The sequence below is a fragment of the Mustela nivalis genome (assembly GCF_964662115.1).
Source record: "Mustela nivalis genome assembly, chromosome: 2".
NCBI classification, from domain to species: domain Eukaryota; kingdom Metazoa; phylum Chordata; class Mammalia; order Carnivora; family Mustelidae; genus Mustela; species Mustela nivalis.
In genome coordinates this window covers 57,455,142-57,477,271 of record NC_139021.1, presented here as the reverse complement: position 1 = coordinate 57,477,271, position 22,130 = coordinate 57,455,142, and the positions used below count along the sequence as shown (strand labels likewise).

At 36.8% G+C, this 22,130-nt stretch overlaps 1 long non-coding RNA gene across 1 annotated transcript in view; it reads left to right on the top strand.

Moving 5' to 3' along the window:
* LOC309860627 overlaps window positions 1-21,875 on the top strand; it is a 154,401-nt gene extending 132,526 nt beyond the window's left edge. The window contains exon 4 of the long non-coding RNA XR_014309505.1: window positions 21,695-21,875. This is a non-coding gene — a long non-coding RNA (uncharacterized lncRNA). The remainder of the gene's footprint in view (window positions 1-21,694) is intronic.
* The last annotated feature ends 255 nt before the right edge of the window (window positions 21,876-22,130 follow it).

The following is a 22,130-nucleotide window of genomic DNA, read 5'->3' as shown; positions in this document are numbered from 1 at the left end:
AGAGAAATTGACAGTTAATGCTTAAGAGGATTTTAATCCTAAATTTATTAAGACTTGTTTTTTTTATCCTAACAGGTGATCTATCCTGAAGAATGTTCCATATACATTTGAAGGTATCTTCCTCTATTAGATAGAATGTTCTGTATACATGTTAATCCATCTGGTCTAGGGTATGTTTCAAAGCCACTCTTTTCCTTATTGTCTATATGAATCATATAGCCATTGACATGACTATGGGGTTAAAATCTCCTATTTTATTACTGTCAATTTCTTTTTTAACTATATTCTGTTAGCTACTGTATAGTACATTATATGTATCTACATTGTACTGCATATGTAGTACATATGTATATATGGTGTGTACACACACAATGTATATATGGTGTGTACACACACACACACACACACACACTGTTATATATACCAAAGATACTACCAAAAGAATTTACAGACTAATATCCAAAATGGACATATATACAAAAATCCTAAAAATATTAGCAAACTGAATTGAAAAATGTGATCTTTCACCACAATCAGGTGGAATTTATTTTGAGGATGTTTATTCTGAGGATGCAAAGATAGTTTGATATTTACAAAGTCAATGGGATGTAACACTTTAACAAAATGTAGGATAAAAATTACATATCTCAATATATGCATGAAAAAGTGCTTGACAAAATTCAACATTCATGGGCGCCTGGGTGTCTCAGTGGGTTAAAGCCTCTGCCTTTGGCTCAGGTTATGATCCCAGGGTCCTGGGATCAAGCCCCATATCAGGCTTTCTGCTTGGTGAGGAGCCTGTTTCCCCACACCCCTTCTCTCTGCCTGCCTCTCTGCCTACTTGTGATCTCTGTCTGTCAAATAAATAAATAAAATATTTTTAAAAATTCAACATTCATTCATGATAAAGCTTAAAGTGGGTATAAAAAAGAATATACCTCAATGTGGTAAAGGCCATTTATAAGAAACCAGCTATCATCATACACAATGAAAAGCTGAAAGCTTTTCTTCTAAGATAGGAATGAGACAAGGATATTCATTTACCACTTTCAACATAGTACTAGAAGTCCAAGCCATATAAATACAACAAGAATTAAAAGGCAAAGGCATCTAAATCAGTAAGGAAGTAAAACTGTCACTATTTGCAAATGACCTGAAACTATATAAAAGAGACCCTGAAGATGTCACAAGAAAATTATTAGAACTAATGAGCTAAATTCCATAAAGTTGTAGGATACAAAAATATACAGAATTTGTTTTTATATACTAATAATGAGCTAGCAGAAATGAAATTCACTGTATTTACAGTTGCACCAGAAAGAATATATAGGTAAACTACAGGAGGTTAAAAATCTTTACTCTAAAAATAAGCTATTTATAAAGGAAACTAAAGAGGACACAATAAATGAAAAGCTATACCATGCTCAGAGGCTGGAAGAATATTGTTAGAATGCCTATACTACTCAAAACAATCTACAGATTCAATGTAGCTCCTATCACAATACCAATATTATTTTCACAAAACTAAAGCATAATCTTAAGATTGGTATGGAACCACAAAAGACCCCAAATAGTCAAAACAATCTTAAGAATGACAAAACTGGAGTTATCTCAATTCCAGATTTCAAACTTTACTACAAAGTTACGGTAATCAAAACAGTATTGTTCTGGCTCAAAAACAGATACATAGATCAATGGAATAGAATAACATCCAGAAGTGGACTCATGCAATTATGGTCAATTAATCTATCACAAAGAAAGCAAGAATATACAATGGGGAAAGACTATCTTTGATAAAAAAGTTGGAAAAACTAGACAACTACGTGCAAAAGATGAAAGCTGGATTACTTTCTCACCATACACAAAAATGAACTCAAAATGGATTGCAGACCTAATTTAAGACCTGAAACCATATAACTCCTAGAAGAAAGCAAAAGCAGTAAACTCTTGGACAAGTAGTAAACTCTTGGACATCAGCCTTAGCAATATTTTTCAGGTTTGGTCTCCCCAGGTGGGGAAACAGAAGCAAAAATAAGCTATTGAGACGCATCAAACCAAACACCTTTTGCACAGTGAAGGAAAATATCAATAACAAAAAGCACCCTACTGACTGAAGATACTTGCAAATGATTACTCTAGTAAGACGTGAATATCTAAAGTATACAAAGTTCTTTTACAACTCCAAAAAAAGGATCTATTTTAAGTTTCTATTCAAATTCCAGTTAGTTAATATACAACATAATATTAGCTTCACATGAGCAATATAGTGATTCAACACTTTCTTACAATCCACTTGGTGCTCATCACAAGTGTACTCCTTAACCCTCATCATGCAAATGACATTATTCAATAATCCAAAACATATGTAGAACTTATAAAATTCAAGCCCCTGAAAAGGAATAATTTTAAAAAGGGCATATGATATGAATAGACATTTTTTTTAGACATTTTTTTAAATAATACATACAGATGGCCAATAGACACAGGAGAAGATGCTCAACATCACAGATAAGGGAAATATAAATCAAAACTACAATGAAATATCACCTCACACTTATCACAATGGCTAAAATTAACACAGGAAGCAGAGGTTGGTGAGGATGTGGAGAAAGGAAAACTCTCTAGTACAGTTGGTAGGAAAGCAAAATGGTGCAGCAACTCTGGACAAAAGTATGAGATTTCTCAAAAACGTTAAAAACAGAACTACTGTACAACCCGATATTACATTAGGAGGTATTTACATAAAGAAATGACCTAATTTAAAAATGGGGAGATAACTTGAATAGACATTTTTTTGAAAAAGACATGCAGATGGCCAGATAAAATTTGCTCTGCATTACTAGTCAGGGAAATGCAAGTTAAAATAACAAAGAGATATCATTCACACCAGTCAAAATGTATCAAAAGGAGAAAAAGGAGGTAAGTGCTGGCAAAAGTGTGGAGAAAGGGACACCTCATGTACTGTCGGTGGGGATATAAATTGGTATAACCCATATGGAAAACAGATTGGAAGTTCCATAAAGAATTAAAAATAGAAATAACACACAACCCAGTAATTTTACTTCTGGATATTTACCACCCCCCCACACACATACCCCAAATAAGTGAAAACACTGATTCAGAAAATTATATTTGTCCCTACATTGATTTCAGCAGTATTTACAAAAGCCAAGATATGGAAGCAGTCAGTGTCCAGTAGATGAATGGATAAAGGAGTTGTGGTATACACACACATACGCACAGAGAGAAATATTACTCAGCCATAAAAAAGTATGAAATCTTGCCATTTTCAACAATATAGATGTACCTAGAGAGTATTAGGCTAAGTGAAATAAGTCAGAGAAAGACAAATGAGATATAAATTTCACTTACATGTGGCATCTAAGAAACAAACTAACCAAAACCAGAAACAGACTCAAATACAGAGAACTGGGGTTATTAGAGTGGAGGGGAGTGGGAGAGGATAGGTGAAATAAATGAAAGGAATTAGGAAGTGCAAACTTTGAGTTATAAAATGACATGCTGATGAGAAATACAGCAAGGGAATAAAGTCAGTAAGACTGTAATACAGTTGTATGGTGAGATAATAACTATAATTTTTATAAGTCACTATGTTGTACACATGAAACTGGAATATGTAATCTATACCTCAATTAAAAATAAGTTACAAAAATAAAGCATTGTAATAGAAAATAACAGTTTTCTAGCTTTTAACACTAAACACTGTCAATAAACAAAAAATACTTAAGCTTAGTCTCAAACCTCAAAAACCTGATGGCATACAAACAGCTGTAATCCTCTGTACTTATTCCAACTGTTAAAATTTATTAAAATTGGAAATTAAGTCATACAGCTAATTCATAGATTAAGAAAATGATAAAATATAATATACGCAACTGGATGGGGACAATGTTACCACAGATCCATATCTATAGTATATAGAAAGCAACATACAGTATAAAAATCATAAAATTTTGAAAATAGGCTATCATTGAATGAATTAGACATATAAATTAAGAAAAAGACTAGAATAAACCCAAGGATAAACTGAAGGACAGAATGATGGCTACAGTAAAGAAAAGTGGAGGAATGAGCAATGACAAAAGTGATTTCTTATAAAAGACTAGGGGAACAAAACTCTGAAGAGATGGAGGTAAAAAAGAAAAGTTAAAAATGTTTTGGATTTTAAAAACTCATTAACTGAAGTAAAAATTTAAAATAAATTTCCACAGGCGAGTTAATAGGAAACGTTTGATAGAATAAAACTAGATGAATTCCTGGAAAAACAATCCCAAAACAGATTGAAAGGAAAATATAAAGCTTGAATTGTCCTCTAGTCAGTAACTAATTGAATTTATAGTTATAAATCTTCCTATGAAGAAAAAAAACTGGTTGAAATGATTTTATAGACTAGTTTACCAAGGTTACAATGAAGAGATAATTCCCACAATCTTTTCTAGAGACTAGAGAAAAATAAATCCCAAGTCATTTAATGAGGTCAGTATAACCTTGGTACCAAAACTAGAAGAGTACACTGTGAGAAAGGAGAATATTCTCTAGTCTCATAATAATGAGTCTGACCAGGTATGTATAAAAAAGATAACCTATAATGAAGTTAGGTTTATTCAAGGAAAAAAATAAATGCTTTAAAAATAAACCTATAGATTTCATTCACCATTTTTCAGATTAAAGGGAAAAACCATAGGATCCTTTCAATGTAGGTACGTATTCCATAAAATTCAACATTCCATAATGATAAAAATTCTTATCAAAGTTTAAATAGAGAACATCTTACCCAAACTTACCTCAAATAGTTTTCTTAATGGTTAAATGTTGGTATTCCCACTGAAATCAAGAGCAAGAGAAGAGTATAACCTCTTTTAGTGTTTTAATGAGGGTCCTAGCTAGCATGTAAAGATAATATATTTAAGGGGTGCCTGGGTGGCTCAGTGGGTTAAAGCCTCTGCCTTCAGCTCAAGTCATGGTCTCGGGGTCCTGGGATGGAGCCCTTCATCAGGGTCTCTGCTCAGCGGGGAGCCTGTTTCCTCCTCTCTCTTTGCCTGCCTCTCTGACTATTTGTAATCTCTGTCTATCAAATAAATAAATAAAATCTTTAAAAAAAAAGATAATAGATTTAAAATATGGATATGAGATTGAAACAACAGTACCCTTATTTCCAGGTCATTATTGTCAACTTGGAAAACCCAAATGAATCTGAAGACAAACTGTTAGAATTTGTAATGGAGTTTTGAAATGCTGGCTGTGTATAGTAAGCTGTACAAACGTAAACTTCATTTCTAACAAAACAATTTATGAAAGTCTATCATTATAGAATAAATATGTATCCAAGAACAAACCTAAATATTGGTATTTCAGGTTTTTGTGGAGACAGTTATAAAATGGAAAATGTCTGAACTAAACGAGAAAACCATGCTTATGGAAAGATCCAGTGCCAACAATGTGTCAGTTTTCTGAAAATTTATCTTTAAGTACAATGCCATTTGGAATTTTTGAAATGTTTTTAAAAGCTTGACATATTTATTAGAAAATACATATGAAAGAGCAAGGTCAAAAGTTAGCCCACTGTCTCTAATGAAATGCATAAAATAGATTTACTCACTAGAAAGCAATGATTTTTGAATATGAAGAATCTGGTGTTAATACAGGGATAGGAACATTGAGCAATGGAATAGTATAGAGAGATCACAGATTCATAAATTTATGATAATTTGATGTCTGATTTAAATGCCTTTATAGATCACTATAGAAATATATGACCATTCAAATTAATGGTGTGGAGGGACTGAGCACATGGCACACACAAAACCATTCTCAAGTGGATTAAAATTTAAAATGCAAAAGGAAAACTTTAAAATTCTCAAAGGCTAATGTAAGGGCAACTATTTAAGAGTTCAGCACATAAAAGGTTTTTTAAGTTAACACATAAATCACTAAAGATCAATCATTTTCACACTTTTAAGTTTCTTTTCATCAAAGGACATCAAAAAGAGTGAAAACAAGTAAAAACCTGAAGAATATATCAATAACTGAAAATGAATTGGCATCAACTATGTAAAGAAATGTTACAGGTTACTAAAAGTTAACAAAATTCCAATAGAGATAAAAAGACATGAACAGACATTTCAAAGGGAAATCTCAAGAGAAAACTTTAAAATAGAAAAGCTTATGAAAAGATGTGTATCATTAGAAATCAGGAAAATGCAAATAAAATATACATGAGATACAACTTAACCTCTGCATTGCCAAAAATTTAAGCCAGGGGATGCCAGATGTTCTGAGTTCTCACATCAACCACTGGGAACATGGGTTTTTGCACATGCAACCAGCCAAGTCCACTTCTGGATATATAAACCTGAGAAACTCATTTACGTTCACCAAGGATACAGGATTTTTTTTTTTACGGAAAAATTTGTAATAATGAAGGAAAACAATGCAAGTATCTATGGAGAGGAAAACAAATTTAATTATGCTGTATTCATTAAATATTATAAAGCAGTGAAAAAGAACAACCATACATAGAACATGATTTGACTGTAGAAAAAGGAGTTTTAAAAGATGAAGTACAGTCTTATATCACCTTTGTGAAGTTCAAGCCAAGCAAGTATAGATTCATATATACATATACACATATAATAAAAGCATAAAATATAATGCATGTTAAACACAAAATTCAGAATAGTGGTTACATGGATGTGTTGGGAAGGAGTCCCTAGGTATTTTAACTATTTTGCTTCACGATATGAATGTTATATACATTCTTACATATATATCAAATGTTACAAAATAAAGTTATCTAAACTCTGCTGAAAAAAAGTTAGTAAAATGTTTAATGATTTTGAGGATAGCTGATTATCAGTCTTCCTGAAATCTATTAATATCAGTTATAAACTGAATTCACTAACATGATCCCTAACTCAACAGAAACACTCAGATACTTCATACAAATGATTTTGAGGTGCTTGAAATATAGTATTACCTGCTTATGAGTAGCAACAGGAGAACCCAGTTGAATAATTAGCCCAATAGGCTCTCTAAAGATTTTATTTATTTATTTGACAGAGAGAGATCACAAGTAGGCAGAGAGGCAGGCAGAGAGAGAGAGAGGAGGAAGCAGGCTCCCCGCTGAGCAGAGAGCCCGATGCGGGGCTTGATCCCAGGACCCTGAGATCATGACCGGAGCCGAAGGCAGCGGCTTAACCCACTGAGCCACCCAGGCGCCCCCGAATAGGCTCTCAATCTACCTTCACTGTTAAGATCCTGGGCAAATTTGGCAACTTGTCTACCTTCTTTGGATTTGTTTATGGACTAATTAGAAATTAGAGTATGGATCTCCAGTGTTCCTCCAGATTTAAAAATAAAACTGGAGCCTCCACGCTGTTTTCCAGAGCGGCTGCACCAGCTTGCATTCCCACCAACAGTGGAGGAGGGTTCCCCTTTCTCCGCGTCCTCGCCAGCATCTGTCATTTCCTGACTTGTTGATTTTAGCCATTCGGACTGGTGTGAGAAGGGGGTGGGATTATGGACATTGGGGAGGGTATGTGCTTTGGTGAGTGCTGTGAAGTGTGTAAACCTGGTGATTCACAGACCTGTACCCCTGGGGATAAAAATATATGTTTGTAAAAAATAAAAAATTATATTAAAAAAAATAAATAAAACTGGTACCATTCTCTGTATTTTAATGAATCTTTTCCTATTCTATTTTTATTTCTTTCTCTGGGCCACGGCAACCAAAGGGAAATACCTAAGAGCTGCGCTATTATCGAAGAGTGATCATTTTGCCTTTAGATTAAGGGATTCCAGCCATAGCTTGTAGTGCCCTTCCCTGTTATAACCTGTGTGGTTCCAGCTTTTCTCTTACATGGATCCTAGGTGGCTTTTGCCTTATTTCAAGGATTCTACTGTGACCACTCTCCTCTTGCAACTTATTCCTACCTCAAGAGGTCCAATCTTTCTAGGTGCCTTCTGACCTAGTACCTACCAGTTTATTCTAAGGTTTCATTCTTTGAGTGGCCTGGAGTGAAAATCTGTTATTCCCAAGTCCTTAAAAAATTGTATTCCAAGGGACACCGTGTGGTTCGGTTGTTTTAGCAGACTTTTGGTTTCGGCTGGAGTGTGATCTCAGGGTTGGGGCATGGAACCCTGCATCTAGCTTCATGCTCAGCACAGAATATGCTTGGGGTTCTTTCCCCCTTCTTCCCCCTCTGCCCCTCCGCCCACCACTCTCACACTCTTCACGCTCACATTCTCATGCTTTCTCTAAAGTAAAACCGTTTTATTTTTTAATTTTTTTAAAATACAACCTTTTAAAAGTTGTATTCTATAGCTTGTTATACAAATTGGATTATTGGTGGGTTCACCAGAAGTACCAGTGTCCTTGAGCTCGGTAACCAGTTAGACCACACCATTATTGCATTAGTTAGCCATTGCTATGATAGTGTTGTATGAAAGCCTGCAAACTCTGTGGCTTACAATAAGCATTGAATTTTCTTATTCATTTGTCTGCTTTAGGCTGTAGAGACATAGCTTCATGTTCTTTTTGGATTAGAGTACCCCAGGTATATTCTTTTCATCACAGAGAATAGGAGTGCAAGGAGCCGAATCAAGCACATTTATAGCCTTTAGTCATAGCCAGTTATACTGCACTGGCTAAAACAAGTCATATAGCAAAGCCCAAGATTAATAGGATGTGTGTGTGGGATGGGATGGAGGGCATTCTCTTCCTATAATATACTGTAAGATCACATGAGCAAGTGAAGAAGTGAGGATAATCCAGTTCACCAAAACACACAATGTAGGATACAAAAATCAAAAGGAGATTCTTGCTTGGTTTACCTCTTTTTAACTATAGACAGAGAGGAGGAGGAGTTTAACTATATAACAGAGAGTAGGTGGGTCAGGAGATGGATTAAATAGGTGATGGGAATTAAGAACACTTGTGATGAGCATTGGGTGATGTATGGAAATGTTAAGTCCCTTTATTACACACCTAAAACTAATATTACCCTGTATATTTAGCTGGAATTTAAGTAAACACTTAATGGGTTAAAAATCTTGAAATACCAAAAAGTTACATCTTTTTCAAAGCAGAGGTACAACTTTTAATCTCACTTCACATTTTGAGTTAAACCATTACTAAGATTATATCAATAAAGACCCTAAATTTACATAAACTTTAGAGAGAATGTATAGTCAAATGAGATTATGTCAGCAGATATCTAGATTGACAAATGGAAAAAAGTATATTCTCCTGCCATTCTGATGGTATTTTGACCATCTAAAATGCAGCATGATGAACTTGGGGTCTCTCCAATGAAGATTAGTGGGAATGTGGCAAGAAGAGCTCCAACTTGCTGGAACCAGAGATTCTGAATTTTGGCCCCTAGTGACTGTCAAATTTGAGGTACAAATTGCTTGAGTTCTCCAAAACACATGTTCTATTTTGTAAAATGGAGATAATAACTCACTGAGATATTGTTGTGAGGATCTTCAAACAGTTATGTAAAATGCTTATTATCTGATATTGGCACTAAGGAAGTTGCACTTATAATTCTGGAGGCATTTATAATATACTCAGAATTTTAGACTTTACTGCATGTTTTTAAAAAATAATTTCTTTAAGATTGCCAAGGTGCAATTTCACTTGAAAATAGGAGGATATCCTCTTAGGAACTCTTCAAAATCTATGATTCAATGATTCCAAAAAGCACATTATTTATTCATTTTAGAAAACCATTGCCACACTGCTGCATACTTTCAGATGTGCAAATAAAAGGGATCCCAGCTGGTTGCTTTATTTTCAAACAACTACAAAGGAAACAGTAGAATTTTGGCTTCTTGGAATTTTCCTTTGAAAATTTTCACAACCATGTGTGGTTGGAATCTGGCATTTATCTTTTGCTTCCACTCTGGAAATTTATACAGCTCTCTAGAATTTGGTTTGGTTCACATAACTTTTCAATTCTTGGTCACAGTCTTCCCCTTGTATAATTTCCTTCCAGTGTGAAAAACCCATATACCATGATATGTCTACACAGCAAGACTTTAAGCATAGTAATTGCCCATGGATAGAAGAGTTCATATAACCAGATCTCTCATGAATAAGGAAATAAAAAATTTACATAAAAGATAGTCTTATGTGAATGACCAAGCCTGAATATGTGGGATGTAATTAATAGTCAAATGTATTTTGTAACCTTTCACTTTTAAGCATAAAATCTATCATATAGCTCATACACAGGAAATACCCATTTTCAAAAACCCATTTTTGTTCACATGAATGTTACCAATTTTTAAAACTTCAAAACCTTGTTTAAAGACCTTTAGAACTACTCTTTAAAATCATCGAGGTGATATGAGTGGACATTTATATCCTTCCCATGTCAGTCCTTTATTGAATCCAGGACAGCTTCCCAATCTATACTTTAGGAAAAGTGATTCTAAGAAGGTTATATTAAAAAAAAAATCTAATTTTTTTTGGCTTAAAAAAGATTAAAAGTTAACCTTCTCTGTCCTTATTGGACATTATTAAATGTTAAAAAATTTATTTAATATTAAAATATTTTTTAAAAATCTAACTTTTTTTTTTGGCTTAAAAAAGATTAAGAGTTAACCTTCTCTGTCCTTATTGGAACTTTTCCCTGGTTCTTTGCCTCTGTTTTGATGACAACCTTTTCAAAGATGAATTTTAAGTTGTATCTCCTTATAGGGCCCTTTGGGGGCTTTTAATTTTACAGTCTACTATGTCTAACTCTGAACCCTCCAGTTTTATTACCCCTCACACTGACCCCTTCCTTGCTAAGAAAAACAGTACCTGCCTCTTATAATTTTGTGAGCCCAAGTATTTTGTGAGTCCAAAAATCCTACTTACTTTGTCAACTGAATGATAGTGTTGTAGCTAGAAAGTCCTATATGTCCTATCTACCAACCATGGAGTGGCAGCTCTGTGCTAGAGATTCTGCCATTCCCCAGAATAAAGAAAAAAGTCCCAGAAAACTAGCAATTCCAGCCTGTTACCACTTGGTTCCAAGCTACTGCTACGTGGCCAGTTATGTCACCTTGGTCATGTCTCTTGACCTTTGTCCTTCAGTTTTATCATCTGCAAAATAGGAATAGTAGTGTCCTATGTCAGAGTTTTTTGATTAAATAATGCATACATGTATACCACTTACAGAATCCATAGATTATTCTGTAAGTTATGCTAATATAGTGCCCTCAGGCTTGCCTGGTCACCATTCCTATCTTGGTTCTGGACCTCCATCAGAATGACCACCCATCCTGATAAACAAAAAGGGCAATTTATATGAAAAAGTGATCACAAGCATTGTAAAACTTACTAAAAGACACAGTCACCAAACTGTGGGATGAGCCAAGATGCCCTTCAACAGATGAATGGATAAAGATATGGTCCATATATACAATGGAGTATTATGCCTCCATCAGAAAGGATGAATACCCAACTTTTGTATCAACATGGATGGGACTGGAGGAGATTATGCTGAGTAAAATAAGTCAAGCAGAGAGAGCCAATTATCATATGGTTTCACTTACTTGTGGAGCATAAGGAATAACATGGAGGACATTAGAGGTTGGAGAGAAGTGAGTTGGGGGAAACTGGAGGGAGAGATGAACCATGAAAGACTGATCTGAGAAACAAACTGAGGTTTTGGAGGAGAGGGAGTGGGCAGTTGGGTGAGCCTGGTGGTGGGTATTAAGAAGGGCATGTATTACATGGAGCACTTGCTATGGTGCATAGACAATGAATCTTGGAACACTGAAAAAAAATAAAATAAAAAAAAAAAAAAGAGGTTCCCAATAATCTGGTTGTTTGCAGAATCTGATGGACTTTGAAGGTCAGAAGCAGATTACTGTTCTGACTTTCAAGGGGTCACTCATAATACATTCTCTATCAGACCTAAAATTATAGGTTTATATGGTCTTAAAATTTTGCTTCACTTCATAAGGAGGATGCTTTTAAATGGTTGTTTATGGAGTTTAGAGGATACTTTGGGCTAAATGCTGCATTAACTGGGTCTTCACTCAACTAGTTCTCACTCTATTTATAGTTCTTTGCCTTTTGTTTATACTATAGCAGAATATAAGGAGATTGTATTTTAATAGTGATGACCTATTAATATTCAGCTGTGTGTGCTTTAGCAAAATTAAAAATGGTCCAAGTTAATCAAGATCTGTCCTCATGATCCAAATGTATCAGGTCTGTAGTACTATATACCAAATAATTTCATTGATGGATTAAATTGACAAAGTTATTGCCATAGACTTAGCACTCAGGATACAGTTAGAGAAAATACAGATGCACATGTAGAAAACTATGCAAGTGAGGGGAGACAAGATGGCAGGGAAGTAGGAGGAGGTACCTTTTCAAACTGTACCCTAAAGTGAGCTGATTACCTACCAAAGAACTCTGATCACCCATGAAATCAGTCTGAGATCAGAATTAGACACATCTGGATCTCTACAGGGGCAGAAGATGCCAGTGGGCAGGTAAAGTGGAGTGGGAACTTCAGACTGATATCTGAAGATAAACAAAAGGGGGAGGGAGCCACCAGAGGTGACCCATTGGAAAGTAATATCCCTAATACAAGAGTGCCTGCATCTGGAGACCAGCATTAACTTGGAGACTGGTTGAAAGCACTCAAAAAGAACAAAGGATTGTGGGGTGGGGGGGAAGTTGTGGGAATTGGGGCGGCTAGGGACAGGGGCTTAAGTCCCCGGACCCAGGACAGCCTCCCCTGGTGCTGAGCCAGAGAGTGCGGCAGAGAAACCAGGTCTTGGTCCCTGAGCCGCCAGAGCACTCCAGAATTCGTGGGGTCTGGCTCAGGTGAGGGGCTGGGAGCCTCACCAGACAGCAGAATGCCCAGCGGTGGTAACAGAGCCTGAGACACACATGCCCCTCACCCTCCCCTGAGAGAGGTGCTCCAAGGCCCATCCAATGCCCTTAGACGTGTGCCATTGTTTCAGAGCCAGAGAATACTATCCCGAGAGAGGTGCGCAAAGGCCCAGCCTGGTGCTCTCGGACCGGCACCCTGCTCTCAGAGCCTGAGAGGAGTGTGTGACCCACAACCTCCCCTGAGAGAGGTGCCTGCAAGCCTGGCGCTCTTAGACCCAGAGGCACCAGGCACTCTGGGTGCCCCACAGAGGGACCACAGCCCGGGCCAGTGGGAAAACCTCAGTGTACAATCGCTGCTTGGAACCTCTCTAGTAGTCTGGAGCTGCCCAGATAGCGGCCACTGCTGTGGTTTTGGGTACAAGCAGAAGATCCTGCGTCCCCAGGGACCGCAACTCAGAACCTGCTCTGCCAGTGGCCAAGGGGGAATTTATATGGGCTCTCCAGCACCCACAGGAGAACAGACTGAGGTTTCTCTCTGAGAGGGAGGTCAGGGTGCAGTTTGCTTTCCTCTAAACCTACAAAAACCATCAAAAGCGGTCAAGGCAAGAGGAAAAAAAAAAAAAAAGTGAACAAACATAAAAACCTCCAGAGAACAAAAGCATGAAAAAACCGGTTTCCTCAGAGCCCACCCCCTTGAGGGGGGCGGGAGGACTTAACTCAGGGAAGATCATTGACTGAAAACCCACATGGCAGGCACCTCCCCCAGAAAAACTAACCAGGAAAGAAAAAAAAAGACTAAAAGAGAACAACCACCACTACTTCATAGGACAACTTTCATTTTTAACTCGTTCCCACTATTCTGGCTCATTTTTTTTTTTATATAGGTAATTTTTAACCTATTTACCATCACAATGATATGTCCAGTACATCAAATTCCATAATAACCTTCTAACCTGAACTTTGATACAAATACCTGTGTTTTTCTTTCAATTTTAGTTTAGTTTAGTCTAGTTTATTCATTTTTTATTTTTATTTTTTAATATTCATATAGAGTTAAACTTCAAGGTAATCCCCTTTCCCCAATCAATACTATCCCTATAGGTAAACCAATTCTTAATCCCCCTTTATCTTAGGAAAGTTGAGTCCTTTAACAAAGATATCAAGATATATCTGGGAAGAATCAAAACAAACTTCCTTGCCCACACGGAGAATTTATAACCACTCTCCCATCTTTTTCTTCCACCAGTGTTTGTTTTTGTGTTTGTCCTGATAGTATATAAATCTTACACTTGGGATTCTTTTTGATGAGGTTCTTCCTTTACTTGCTTTTATATTACATATATATATATATAATATGTATATATATATGTTTTTTTTTCTCTTGTCATATACTTTAATCAATCTTTTTGTCTGTTTTTGCTTGTATACTTCATAAATCTTACCTTGGGGCCCATTTGGGCTGAAACTTCTCTTTTATCTTCCCTATTTTTTCCTGTATCTCTTTCTCTTTTTTTCTTTTTCTTTTCTTTTTTCTCTCATTTGGGTGGGGAACCCTGATTGCTCAGAAGCGTTCCAGGGTGTACCTTGACTGCACCAAGGTCAATACATCCAGCTACATCCATTCAGTCTTCTCTCACCAAAATGACTAGGAGGAGGAATGCCCAACAGAAGAAAAATCAGAGGATGGACCTTCTGCAACAGAGCTAATGGCTATCAACATAGACAATATGTTGGAAAGAGAATTCAGGCTAACAATTATCCAGGCAATAGGTAGGTTGGAGAAAGCCATGGATGACCAAACGGAATTGATTAGGGCTGAACTGAAAGTGACCAGGGATGATGTTCACAATGTTAGGGAAGAGCTGAAAGCTATCAGGGATGAGGTTCACAATGCTCTCAATGAGTTCCAATCTAATCTAAATTCTCTCAAAGCTAGGGTAACTGAGACAGAAGATAGAATTAGTGATCTGGAGGACAAACAGAAAGGATCAGGAGGAAGCCTTGAACAAACTGCTTAGAAGCCACGAAAACAGAATCAGGGAAATAAATAATGCCATGAAACGTTCCAACATCAGAATTATTGGAATCCCTGAAGGGGAGGAGAAAGAAAGAAGTCTAGAAGATATAGTGGAACAAGTTCTTCATGAAAATTTTCCCAATCTCACGAATGGAACCAGTGTTCATGTACTAGAGGCTGAACGGTCCCCACCCAAGATTATAGATTCCAAAAAAAAAAAAAAAACATCAAGGCACCTGATAGTCAAATTGAGGAATCATAATTGTAGATATAATCTCTTGAAAGCTGCTAGGACAAAGAGGCTTCTCACTTACAGAGGAAAGCCCATCAGAATAACGTCAGACCTGTCCACAGAGACCTGGCAAGCCAGAAAGGGCTGGCAAGATATATTCAGGGCACTAAATGAGAAGAACACGCAGCCAAGAATACTTTATCCAGCAAGACTGACATTCAAAATGGATGGAGAGATAAAGAGTTTCCAAGACCGGCAAGGCTTAAAAGACTATGCAACCACCAAGCCAGCACTGCAGGAACTATTAAGGGGGGGTTCTATAAAAGAGGAAAAATCCTAAGAATAGCATTGAACAGAAATATAGAGACAATCTACAGAAAGAAAGACTTCAAAGGTAACACGATGTCAATAAAAATGTATCTATCAATAATCACTCTCAATGTGAATGGCCTAAGTGCACCCATAAAATGGCACAGGGTTGCAGATTGGATAAAACGACAGGACCCATCCATATGTTGTCTACAAGAGACCCATTTTGAACCTAAAGATACACCCAGACTGAAAGTGAAGGGATGGAGAAGCATCTTTCATGCCAATGGGCCTCAAAAGAAGGCTGGGGTAGCAATTCTCTTATCAGACAAATTAGATTTTAAACTAAAGACTGTAGTCAGAGATACAAAAGGACACTACATCATTCTTAAAGGGACTGTCCACCAAGATAATCTAACAATTGTAAATATCTATGCCCCCAATATGGGAGCAGCCAATTACATAAGAAAATTGTTAATCAAGATAGTCATATTGATATGACTACATTAATAGTAGGATATTAACACACCTCTCAGAAATAGATCGAAGCAGAAAATCAATAAACAAGAGCATTGAATGACACATTTGACCAGATGGACCTCATAGATATATACAGAACATCCCACCCTAAAACAACAGAATATTCATTCTTAAGTGCACATGGAACCTTCTCAAGAATAGACAACATACTGGGTCACAAATCAGGACTCAGCCGATACCAAAAGACTGAGATTATTCCCTGCACATTCTCAGATCACAATGCTTTGAAACTGGAGCTCAATCATAAGGAAAAGTTCAGAAGGAACTCAAACACCTGGAAGCTAAAGACCATCTTGCTTAAGAACACTTGGATCAACCAAGAGATCAAAGAAAAGCTGAAACAATTCATGGAAACCAATAAGAATGAAGACACTTCGGTCCAAAACCTATGGGATACAGCAAAGGTGGTCCTAAGGGAGAAATACATAGCCATCCAAGCCTCCCTCAGAAAAACTGAAAAATCCAGAACACACCAGCTGTCTCTACACCTTAAAGAACTGGAGAATCAACAACAAATCAAACCAACTCCACAAATAAGGGAAAATAATCAAAATTAGAGCTGAGATCAATGAGGGTGAAACCAGAGATACAGTAGAACATATCAATGAAACTAGAAGCTCGTTTTTTGACAGAATCCATAAGATAGATAAACCATTGGCCACACTAATCCAAAAGAAAAGAGAAAGCCCAAATTCATAAAATTATGAATGAAAAGAAAGATCACAACTAACACCTTCCGAACTTTTCCTTGTGATTGAGCTCCAGTTTCAAAGCATTGTGATCTGAGAATGTGCAGGGAATAATCTCAGTCTTTTGGTATCGGTTGAGTCCTGATTTGTGACCCAGTATGTTGTCTATTCTTGAGAAGGTTCCATGTGCACTTGAGAAGAATGAATATTCTGTTGTTTTAGGGTGGAATGTTCTGTATATATCTACCAAGGAGGTAGAAAGAATCATCAGAAGTTTTTATCAACAGTTATATGCCAATAAGCTAAGCAACCTAGATGAAATGGATGCATTCCTGGAAAATTATAAACTCCCAAAATTGAATGAGGAAGAAATTGACAACCTGAATAGACCTATATCTAGTAATGAGATTGAAGCAGTGATCAAAAACCTCCCAAAAAACAAGATCCCAGGTCCTGATGGATTCCCTGGGGAATTCTACCAAACTTTCAAAGAAGAAATAACACCTATTCTCCTGAAGCTGTTTCAAAAAATTGAATCAGAAGGAAAACTTCCAGACTCTATGAAGCCAGCATTTTCTGATCCCCAAACTAGGCAAAGACCCTCCCAAAAGGAGAATTTCAGACCAATATCACTGATGAATATGGATGCTAAGATTCTCAACAAGATCCTAGCAAACAGGATCCAACAGCACATTAAAAAGACTATCCACCATGACCAGGTGGGATTCATCCCTGGGCTACAAGGATGGTTCAACATTCACAAATCGATCAATGTGATAGAACAAAGTAATATGAGAAGAGAGAAGAACCACAAGGTCCTCTCAATTGATGCAGAAAAAGCATTTGACAAAATCCGGCATCCATTCCTGATTAAAACTCTTCAAAGTATAGGAATAGAGGGAACATTCCTGAACTTCATAAATCTATGAAAGACACACAGCAAATATCATCCTCAATGGGAAAAAGCCTGCAGCCTTCCTGTTGAGATCAGGAACACCACAAGGATGTCCACTCTCACCACTCTTGTTCAACATAGAAGTCCTAGCAACAGCAATCAGATGACAAAGAGAAATAAAAGAAATAAAAAATCCAAATTGGCAATGAAGAAGTCAAACTCTCTTTGCAGAGGACATGATTCTTTATATGGAAAACCCAAAAGACTCCACCCCCAAACTACTAGAACTCATACAGCAATTCAGCAACGTGGCAGGATACAAAGTTAATGTACAGAAATCAGTGGCTTTCTTATACACTAACAATGAAAATACAGAAAGGGAAATTAGAGAATCGATTCCATTTACTATAGCACCAAGAACCATAAGATACCTGGGAATAAACCTAACCAAAGAGGTAAAGGAACTATACTCGAGGAACTACAGAACACTCATGAAAGAAATTGAAGACACAAAAAGATAGACCATTCCACGCTCTTGGATCGGAAAAATAAACATTGTTAAAATGTCTATACTGCCTAGAGCAATCTATACTTTTAATGCCATTCCAATCAAAATTCCACTGGTATTTTTCAAAGAGCTGGAGCAAATAATCCAAAAATTTGTATGGAATCAGAAGAGACACTGAATCACGAAGGAAATGTTGAAAAACAAAAATAAAACTGGGGGCATCACGTTACCTAATTTCAAGCTTTAAAACAAAGCTGTGATCACCAAGACAGCATGGTACTGGCATAAAAATAGACACATAGACTAGTGGAACAGAGTAGAGAGCCCAGATATGGATCCTCAACTCTATGGTCAAATAATCTTCGACAAAACAGGAAAAAATATATAGTGGAAAAAAAAACTGTCTCTTCAATAAATGGTGCTGGGAAAACTGGGCAGCTATATGTAGAAGAATGAAACTCGACCATTCTCTTATACCGTAACAAAAATAAACTCAAAATGGATAAAAGACCTCAACATGAGACAGGAATCCATAAGAATCCTAGAGGAGAACATAGGCAGTAACCTCTTTGATATCAGCCACAGCAACTTCTTTCAAGATATGTCTCCAAAGACAAAGGAAACAAAAGTGAAAATGAACTTTTGGGACTTCATCAAAATCAAAAGCTTCTGCACAGCAAAGGAAAAAGTCAAAAAAAAACAAAGAGGCAACCCACGGAATGGGAGAAAATATTTGCAAATGACAGTACAGACAAAAGGTTGATATCCAGGATCTATAATGAACTCCTCAAACTCAACACACACAAAACAGGCAAACATATCAAAAAATGGGCAGAAGATATGAACAGACACTTCTCCAATCAAGACATACAAATGGCTATCAGACACATGAAAAAATGTTCATCATCACTAGCCATCAGGGAGATTCAAATGAAAACCACATTGAAATATCACCTTACACCAGTTAGAATGGCCAAAATTAACAAGACAGGAAGAAACATGTGTTGGAGGGGATGTGGAGAAAGGGGAACCCTCTTCCACTGTTGGTGGGAATGCAAGTTGGTGCAGCCTCTTTGGAGAACAGTGTAGAGATTCCTCAAGAAATTAAAACTAGAGCTTCCCTATGACCCTGCAATTGCACTCCTGGGTATTTACCCCAAAGATACAGATGGAGTGAAAAGAAGGGCCATCTGTACCCCAATGTTTATAGGAGCAATGGCCATGGTCGCCAAACTGTGGAAAGAACCAAGATGCCCTTCAACGGACAAATGGATAAGGAAGATGTGGTCCATATACACTATAGAGTATTATGCCTCCATCAGAAAGGATGAATACTCAACTTTTGTAGCAACATGGACGGGACTGGAAGAGATTATGTTGAGTGAGTCAATTATCACATGGTTTCACTTATTTGTGGAGCATATCAAATAGCATGGAGGACAAGGGGAGATGGAGAGGAGAAGGGAGCTGAGGGAAATTGGAAGGGGAGGTGAACCATGAGAGACTATGGATTCTGAAAAACAATCTGAGGGGTTTGAAAGGGTGGGGGGTGGGAGGTTGGGGGAACCAGGTGGTATTGGAGAGGACATGGATTTCATGGAGCACTGGGTGTGGTGCAAAAACAATGAATACTGTTACACTAAAAATAAATTTTAAAAATTAAAAAAAAAAACCAACCATGCAAGTCTTCAAGAAACTGATCATCTATTGGAAAAGACCAGAAATAAACATTTACTAAACATTATAACACTAATAGAGATATACATAGGACATTAAAGAACTGAGGAGAGGTCAAGAGAATATGCACTCTTTTGCAGTATTTTATGGTCACTGAATTTTCCTTTTTGATTAGTAGATGCTATATGAATATTGATAACATTCTACAGTGCAGCTAAACACATAGGTTTGGGATCTGGTCTTTTAAAATGAGGAGGCTTATAAGAATTGGGTCCTCACATTATAAAAAAAAGCATCTGACTAGAAGAATTTATGATCAATGAGTTATTATCTCCACTTTGTAGAAGATGAAAGATTTTTCTTAAATTAGTGCATTTTTTAGCTTGCTTGTTTTGTTCTTTTGAGACTGTGTAGACAACCACAGATTTTTGTAGTTCATAGTCTGAAAGTGGTAAAGAGTAGGAGTTCTTGGGATGTCTCCTAGGAAGAGGGTTTGTGGCAAGTGGGGTGGGGGAGACCACTAGAATGGGAAGTGTTTATTTGCAATTTTATGAGAAATCAGTTCTGAAGTTGTAAACCACCACCAAGTAATTAGAGAAGGAAAAAATATGATTTTCATTATGCCATGAATTGTGTGATTCTCTATTTTTCTCCCTTGCCAGTTCAGTTTGGTATGATTGTGAAACTGTATTAATAATCCTTGTAGTCCATTTCATTTTAGAAGGTCATTTCGGTTACCCAATCAATGTTTCATGTCAGGCTAAGTGATATTATTTAAGAGCTTCTTTTTCTCTGCTCCAAACTATTTGTTTGCCAAGTCTGACAATCTATTATCAGAATTTAGCTCTAGTTAGGACTTTGTAATTTTTGGACATTTATTTCATATAGAAAATCAACTCTAATTAGACACTTCTGCATTAAAAGCCGATAATGGTATTCAAGGTGGGAAGTTTAAGGAGGGAAGAATCCATTTTTGCATTCAGGTAGCTTTACTATCGAGGAAAGAATTGAATACAGACAATATCTAAAACACAGATCCTATTTGACAAAAGCTAGGATATATTCATTTATTAGACAAAAACACATTACATGTCTGTGCTGATCTGAGCACTATGTGAGATTCTGGGGATATAGCCATAAAGAAAACAAGCACATAATACGACCTCACAGTTTGGTGGGGCTGGCAGATTTTTACCAAGAAATTATGAGCCTTTACTATGGGCCAGACACTCTAGAAACAGAGATAGAAGATCCTGCCTCAAGGTGCTGACAGTTTAATGAAGAAGATGGACCATAAATTAACAATGGCTAAGCATCACAAGAACAGTAATAGAGGTATAGAAGGACAAAGGAGAGGCCAAGAGAAAGTGCAGCCATCTATTTACTAATCGTAAGTTTCTTTTCTATGGTTTATTATGTGCTGTATAAATATAGGTGACATTTTGTAGCACAGCTAATATACATGCATAGTAAGTGACTTATTAGACATTGAGTGTTATGGATGAAAAGAGAATGTAGAAGAAATTAATTCTGTTTGGTATCATTAGGGGTAGCTTTGTGAAAGAGCTGTCATTTGAGTGGAGTTCAATGAAAGATTCCAGGGTGCAGAAAAGAAGGCAGCCAGGGGGTCCCTGGGTGGCTCAGTGGGTTAAGCCTATGCCTTCACTCAGGTCATGATCTCAGGGTCCTGGGATCAAGCCCCACGTCGGGCTCTCTGCTCAGCAGGGAGCCTGCTTCCCCTTCTCTCTATGTCTGTCTCTCTGCCTATCTATGATCTCTGTCTGTCAAATAAATAAATGAAATATTAAAAAAAAAAAGAAGGCAGCCAGATTGAGGAATTTGGGGACAGAAATGTCAAGACCTTTAGCACATGGCGAATAGTCCTTGTGGCTGAATTTGAGTTTAGAGTGTTAAGTCAGGAAAAGAATTTACTAATCGCTTTTTTTTTTTTTTATCCAGGTCTGAAAAAGTCTTGCATGCCATAACAAAACTTCAGGCTTTGCCTTGAAAGCAAACACTGACATGGGAGACAATAAAGTGAAGAGAACGGATACCTCTGGGAAGAGAGATCCAGAAGGAAATGCTAAAGGCAAAGTGCTGGGGAATTGGTGTAAAGTTTACTCCCAGCCATTTCACAGATATGCTTTAACATGTGAGCTAATTATTCAACAAATCCCTAAACTTTTGTTGAGAAAGTAAGTGTACCACATAGTTTTATGTATTAGTAGGTAAAGAGGGAAATAGAAAATGGTGCATGACTACAAGGAAGACAAATAGATGAACACATGGTACTGCAAACAGTACAAAGAGTGCTGAAATAGAGGACACACGAGGTATATGAGAGAGGGGAATTCTGAAGAGAAGGATTTAGAAAGGATTTACAAATCGGCAGTCT